This window comes from Saccostrea cucullata, unplaced genomic scaffold (genome assembly GCF_032062105.1).
Source record: "Saccostrea cucullata isolate Sc308-1 unplaced genomic scaffold, CSIRO_AGI_Scuc_v1 ctg4086, whole genome shotgun sequence".
NCBI lineage: Eukaryota > Metazoa > Mollusca > Bivalvia > Ostreida > Ostreidae > Saccostrea > Saccostrea cuccullata.
In genome coordinates, this window is record NW_026931324.1 from 16,035 (window position 1) to 24,051 (window position 8,017).

Below are 8,017 nucleotides of genomic sequence, written 5' to 3' on the forward strand. Positions count from 1 at the left end.
TTCTCAAGAACCACTGGGCCAGAAAAGCTGAAACTTATGTGAAAGCATCCTGGTATAATGTAGATTCTAAATTGTTCAAATAATGACCCCCGGGGGAAGGGCGGGGCCACAATGGGGAATCAAACTTTTATATAGAAATATATAGGAAAAATCTTTGAAAATCTTCTTCTCAAGAACCACTGGGCCAGAAAAAGTGAAGCTTATGTGGAAGCATTCTGGGGTAGTGTAAATTCTAAATTATAGGAATCATGACCCCCGGGGAAAGGGCGGGGCCATTATAGGGAATCAAAGTTTTACATAGAAATATATAGGAAAAATGTTTGAAAATCTTCTTCTAAGGAACCACTGGGCCAAAAAAGCTGAAACATATGTGCCATGGAAGGATCATGGGGTAGTGTAGATTTCAAAATGTCTAAATTATGATCAGTGGGGTAGGGTGGGGATGCATTATGTATAACAAGGGGGAAATCTGGTAAAGAACAGAATGGTTAAAGCTTCTCAGGTGAGCGATGTGGCCCATGGGCCTCTTGTTTTTCCCGAGCATTGCAAGTCTGACCTAGGAATAGAACACTGCTCTACTTAATAATATTAGACTTAGCAGACATTTATTTCATTACAAATGAAAATGATATACCCAAAGTTCAATCTATTTTTAATAAACCAAACACGTTGATATATTGAAGAGAACACAAACCATATTCGAATAAGATAATGAAAATATCCGCATATGCTTCAATTTACCTCCTCCTCTTTGATAGTAGTGTCGATTCACTGGTCAGTAAAACTATTACAAAGTTCTAGCTGGTAATCAATTATTCTATTTAATAATGTGTATTATTTATTGCTCAAAAACACATGGATTTTATGTAAATATTGTTTATAGTCTTGTAAGTCTTGCCTTAGCGTGTGGACATGAGAGTAGTACGTCCTGCAAAACGTAAGGTTTAATACCTAGGTCACATTTGAGCCGATGGTCGGGCGACTAAAGAAGAAGGTATGGTTTTACCTTAGTTGCGCCCTAAAAATGTAATGACATCAAAAAGTTTTGAAACTGGCTTAAATATTAGTTAAATAAATGACTTTCATAAATCAGGAAAGAATATAGCATGAAGGTTTACCATTCTGCAAATATGACGTCATTAATTTGAGGTTTTTCTCTATTTTCAACAGAAAAAGCCTCAAAATGGCACATTTTAAGGGTGATTTTCCTGTAGTAAACAGTGTCCACAGCCGTCGCCCACGTTAATTTTTTGATATTTTGTGCAAAATTCAATAACAAATCACATATCTCAAGATCTTTGTGGGCGATGCCTGTGCACGATGTTATCTGAAAGAAAATTCCATTGAATATTGGTGTCTTCTGCAACTTTTTAAGAAAATACGGGAAAATGCACATGTTTATGATGTCATAATTAGCATTCAAAAACACAAGTGAGAAAAATGACTGGTATGATTTTTCTGCATTGAATTTCAATTATTTAAAAAGCGTGAGTTTTCAACTTTTCAACAGTTTCATTTTTTTTAGAAAATTACAGGGCAAAATTTGTATGGAAACCATACCTTCTTCTTTTTTGGTCTTGTCGATTGAAAGAACAGGATCGGCCGACACAGTATCGGGCGACACGGAGCAGTCACATTATTTCCTAGGGACACTGATGACTTGGATAAATAACACAAAAAAATCTTTTTCTTTAGAAATCAGCAATATTTTTTCAAAGATCTATATTTAGATAGGTGACGTGAGTAATGTTTGCAAGGCAAAGTGGCAGAATGTTATAAAATTGTGACTCTATGTTGAAAATGTGTGCAAAACTTGTATGGAATTGCATAAAAACGACAAAAAACGTTAAAAAAATTTATATCAATCCATGCATCAAAATTTTGTTTGTGTTATGTATCCTTAATAGGTAAAATATTCACAAGTCGGGCAATCTTCGCCCGATCATCGAGCTCTGAGCTAGTTTGATTTTAAACGTCGGCCGATATTTTCAACACCCTTATTGTCCAACGACGGACGACCGACTTAATAAACTGACCGCCGATGGTCGGACGATGATCAAAGGTTGGTCGACAGATAACTGCACTTGAAGAAATCGGCCACCAACGCATGTAAAATTATAACTTGGACCGATGGACACAAAATTGGTCGGCCGACAAAAAATAGGTAAAAATCGGCCAAGAAAACGGCCGATGAACTGACAACTGACACCCGAAGAATCCTATTTTTGTTTCAAAACCCGTCGGCCGTTGGTCGTTTTTGGAAATGTGTCTAAGACTTTAAAGGCATACCTTACCGTGTGTACCGCCCTTATATTTTCGTTTTAAAGACTTAAACATGTAATCAATCTAAATTAAAAAAACTTCACATATGCTAAACTGTTATTGGGAGGAGAAATTCTTGTCTTATTAGATGAAGTCTTAAAAAACGTTTAGCTTATATATCTTATACAGTCAAACTTGTCTTAGCGGACACCCGAAATCAACGGCCACTTGCAGTCAGCGGCCACTTTCAGTTTCCCCCGATGATTTTTACTATATATTTTAACTGGAATAAACGGCCACCTGTGTAACGCGGCCAGCAGCCACTCAAATCATCCCCTAACAGCCTTATTGATACTGTAATAGGCGCCCATTTTGTCACTTGTTGCGATTCTATCAAATCTTTTAAACGTGTTGGCTTGGGTAATTATATCCTCGATAGTCAATTTAACCTATTAATGCAATTAAACCAATTGTTTTAAATACCCTGAAGTATGTTTCAGTGTTTGTGTTTATGAAAAAAATTATTTGTCCTGTTAGATCAATTTTTAATTATTTTTCAAGATCGCCGATTGAAAAATTGAAAGAATTTAATTACAATTGATACTTTCCTCTAGCTAAAGAAATTCACACCTTTTAGATTTTGATTCCATGTAGAGGCTCTTGTAAAAACAAAGTGCTTCATATGGCATGATGAATTTCACTATCAAGAGAGAATCGATAGGAATTAGTCACGCTCTACTGCATTTGACACTTGTGTTATGGAATGACTTTCAACTGCGTAAATACATATCTCTGGTCATTTTATTTGTGTGTATGTGTATGTTATATAGAAATTCTGAAAGCTTTTTTAAAAAATAAAATAATCAGACTTTATAAACTTCAGCAAGTAAGTTTATTACCGATTAATTGGGGGGGGGGGTACACTGCTGACTATCTTTTTGACATATGTAAGTGAAATTTTTATTGACATATTTTTAGTGAAATTCCTATGCTTTATTTTATTTTCCATTAAACTGTATTTTGTGTATTTTTTTCTTATAAAAAGGATAATAGTCAGGCAATGTATGCATTTCTTCAAATGAAAATTAAAAGATTTTTTTAATAATTCAATGAAACAAAAGCACACTTATGAATGCAAGATTTTTAACTAATATGTAGGAACAGAAACATACACAAAACCTTAAACATTTCGAATTCTTTAATATTCCTTTTAAATGAGCTTTAATTACTATATATACACAAAAAAGGTTTTGTGAAATTGAACTGTTTAATAATGATTAATTAATTTAACTGCAGTGCTTAATATTGTTTATTTATTGACCAAATGTCCTTTTACAGGGCAAACTGGAATAAGAGGCTACCTGTCTTAAGTGGCCAGTTAAGGGATTTAATAACTAATTCATATTTCTTCCTCCTCTTCCTGTACAATGATTTAAAATAGTAATTGTAAACGTAAGTTATTTCACATATTTGAACAGTGGGAATGTACCAAAATCAAGCTTTTTGTTGTTTTACAGTACTCATATGACCCACTTTTAGAGCCGTTGCACAGAAACATAGAATACCAATTACCTAGACAGGTATTTTTAAACATACATTCATATATTCAAACCTACTTCAAAGATCATACGATATACTTGTATATGCCATATTATAATTGATTTACGCTTTTTCTATTAACTAAATTTCTGAACTTCTCTTACATTTTACTCAGCAGCCTAATCACCTTTTAAGAGATGGTTGTTGGTGTCATGTAGATGTGCAGTAACGTTTCAGAATTTTGATTTTGCCCCAGGGGGTCAAATGAGAGTAAAAAAATGACGTTTTTATGCAAAAAGCCCCGTCTTCCCTGAACTTCTCCTACATTTTACACATTAGCCTAATCATCTTTTTGGAGATGGTTGGTGGTGTCAGGTAGATGTGCAGTAAGGTTTCGGAATTTAGATTTTGCCCCCGGGGGTCAAATGGGGGTTGAAAAATGACGTTTTTTATGCAAAAAGCCCCATCTTCCCTGAACTCCTTCTACATTTTGCTCAGCAGCCCAATCACCTTTTTGGAGATGGTTGGTGGTGTCATGTCGATGTGCAGTTAGGTTTTGGAATTCTGATTTTGCCCCAGGGGGTCAAATGGGGGTCGAAAAATAATGTTTTCATGCAAAAAGCCCCGTCTTCCCCGAACTCCTTCTACATTTTACACATTTGCCTGATCATCATCTGGGAGATGGTTGGTGGTGTCAGGTAAATGTGCAGTATGGTTTCGGAATTTAGATTTTGCCCCGGGGGGTCAAATGTGGGTCGAAAAATAACGTTTTTTATGCAAAAAGCCCCGTCTTCCCTGAACTCCTCTTATATTTTACTCAGCAGCCTAATCATCTTTTGGGAGATGGTTGGGGGGGTCAGGTAGATGTGCAGTAAGGTTTCGGAATTTAGATTTTGCCCCAGGGGGTCAAATGAGGGTCAAAAATGACGTTTTTATGCAAAAAGCCCCGTCTTCCCTGAACTTCTCCTACTTTTTACAAATTAGCGTAATCATCTTTTGGGAGATGGTTGGTGGGGTCATGTAGATGTGCAGTAGGGTTTCGTAATTCTGATTTTGCCCTGGGGGTCAAATGTCGGTCGAAAAATGATGTACAGTTTTTTATGCAAAAAGCCCCGTCTTCCCCGAACTTCTCTTACATGTTAATCAGCAGCCTAATCACCTTTTAAGAGATGGTTGTTGGTGTCATGTAGATGTGCAGTAAGGTTTCAGAATTTTGATTTTGCCCCGGGGGGGTCAAATGGGGGTCGAAAAATGACGTTTTTATGCAAAAAGCCCCGTCTTCCTTGAACTTCTCCTACATTTTACACATTAGCCTAATCATCTTTTGGGAGATGGTTGGTGGTGTCAGGTAGATGTGCAGTAAAGTTTCGTAATTTTGATTTTGCCCCGGGGGGTCAAATGTGGGTCGAAAAATGACGTTTTTTATGCAAAAAGCCCCGTCTTCCCTGATTTCCTCTTATATTTTACTCAGCAGCCTAATCATCTTTTGGGAGATGGTTGGTGGGGTCAGGTAGATGTGCAGTAAGGTTTCGGAATTTAGATTTTTCCCCGGGGGGTCAAATGTGGGTCGAAAAATGACGTTTTTTCATGCAAAAAGCCCTGTCTTCCCTGAACTCCTCTTACATTTTACTCAGAAGCCTAATTATCTTTTGGGAGATGGTTGGTGGTGTTATGTAGATGTGCAGTAAGGTTTCGTAATTTAGATTTTGCCCCGGGGGGTCAAATGGGTGTCGAAAAATTACGTTTTTTATGCAAAAAGCCCCTTCTTCCCTGAACTTCTCTTACATTTTACTCAGCAGCGTAATCATCTTTTAAGAGATGGTTGTTGGTGTCATATAGATGTGCAGTAAGGTTTCAGATTTTTGATTTTGTCCCAGGGGGTCAAATGAGGGTCAAAAAAAAAAGTTTTTATGTAAAAAGCCCCGTCTTCCCTGAACTCCTCATACATTTTACACATTAGCCTAATCATCTTTTGGGAGATGGTTGGTGGTGTCATGTAGATGTGCAGTAAGGTTTCGTAATTTTGATTTTGCCCCCGGGGGTCAAATGTGGGTCGAAAATGATGTTTTTTATGCAAAAAGTCCCGTCTTTCCTGAACTTCTCTTACATTTTACCCAACAGCCTAATCACCTTTTGAGAGATGGTTGGTGGTGTCATGTAGATGTGCAGTAAAGTTTCGGTATTTTGATTTTGCCCCGGGGGGTCAAATGAGGGTCAAAAAATGACGTTTTTATGCAAAAAGCCCCGTCTTCCCTTAACTTCTCCTACATTTTACTCATTAGCCTAATCATCTTTTGTGAGATGGTTGGTGGTGTCAGGTAGATGTGCAGTAAGGTTTCGGAATTTTGATTTTGCCCCGGGGGGGGTCAAATGGGGGTCGAAAAATGACGTTTTTTCATGCAAAAAGCCCCGTCTTCCCTGAACTCCTCTTACATTTTACTCAGCAGCCTAATCATCTTTTGGGAGATGGTTGGTGGGGTCATGTAAATGTGCAGTAAGGTTTCGTAATTTTGATTTTGCCCCGGGGGGTCAAATGTGGGTCGAAAAATGATGTTTTTTATGCAAAAAGCCCCGTCTTCGATAAACTTCTCTTACATTTTACTCAGCAGCCTAATCACCTTTTGGGAGATGGTTGGTGGTGTCATGTAAATGTGCAGTAAGGTTTCGGAATTTCGATTTTGCCCCAGGGGGTCAAATGAAGGTCAAAAAATGACGTTTTTATGCAGAAAGCCCTGTCTTCCCTGAACTTCTGAACTTCTCCTACATTTTTACGTTAGCCTAATCATCTTTTGGGAGATGGTTGGTGGTGTCAGGCAGATGTGCAGTAAGGTTTCGGAATTTAGATTTTGCCCTGGGGGGGTCAAATGAGGGTCGAAATGACGTTTTTTATGCAAAAAACCCTGTCTTCCCCGAACTCCTGTTACATTTTACTCAGCAGCCTAATCATCTTTTTGGAGATGGTTGGTGGGGTCATGTGGATGTGCAGTATGGTTTCGTAATTTTGATTTTGCCCCGGGGGGTCGAATGTGGGTCGAAAAATGATGTTTTTTATGCAAAAAGCCCCGTCTTCCCTGAACTTCTCTTACATTTTACTAAGCAGCCTAATCACCTTTTGGGAGATGGTTGGTGGTGTCATGTAGATGTGCAGTAAGGTTTCGGAATTTTGATTTTGCCCCAGGGGGTCAAATGGGTGTAAAAACAAAATGACATTTTTATGCAAAAAGCCCCGTCTTCCCTGAACTTCTCCTACATTTTACACAGTAGCCTAATCATCTTTTGGGAGATGGTTGGTGGTGTCAGGTAGATGTGCAGTGAAGTTTCGTAATTTTGTCTTTTCCCCGGGGAGTCAAATGGGGGTGGAAAAATGACGTTTTTTGAGCAAAAAGTCCTGTCTTTCCTGAAGTCCTCCTTAATGTTACTCAGAAGCCTAATCATCTTTTAGGAGATTTAAATATTTTGAAAATTATGTAAAACATCAACATCAAGGGGTATAAAAGCATCGCATGCTGGGAAACACCTTGAATTCTTATGAGTAATTAACGTACATGTCAAATGTGAGAGTCATATCTCATCTCAATCAAAAGTTATAAGCAAATGCAACATTTTTGAAAAGTAGGTTAGGCTTCAAGGTCAAGGTCACAGAGTAAAAGTCATGATTCATTTGGAAAGGTCTTATCATAGGTAATAATATACATGCATTATAATATGAATGCCCTAACTTTTCTCTTTAAAAATGATGAATTTATAACAATTTAATTTTTTTGCAAGTAGGTCAAACATCTAGGTCATATGTAAAAAAAAAACCATGCCATTCTCACAGGTAAATACTAGTAAATAAGTTTAATATGAATGCCTTGTCTCTTCTCATTCAGTAGATATGACCGTGTTGACCAAGGTTAAATTTATTGAGATAGATGGACATTCTGACATACAAATGTACATATTTCTATATGAATTGGGTAAAATTGGCCCAGTGGTTCTAGAGAAGTTAAAAATGTAAAAAGTTTTCAGACAAACAGATGGACGACACGTCACGACAGACGTTATATGATAAGGAAACCAGAAAAGCTCAAATGAGTGTTTTGAAAGGGTTACAATATGGTTGCAGTGTTTGAAAAGCTGTTTTTTTCATGCAGAGATATGCATGACCAACATATTCATGTTTTATATTTTCTTTAGTAATTTGTTTGTTTGTTGTGAATACATCTCTCTCGGG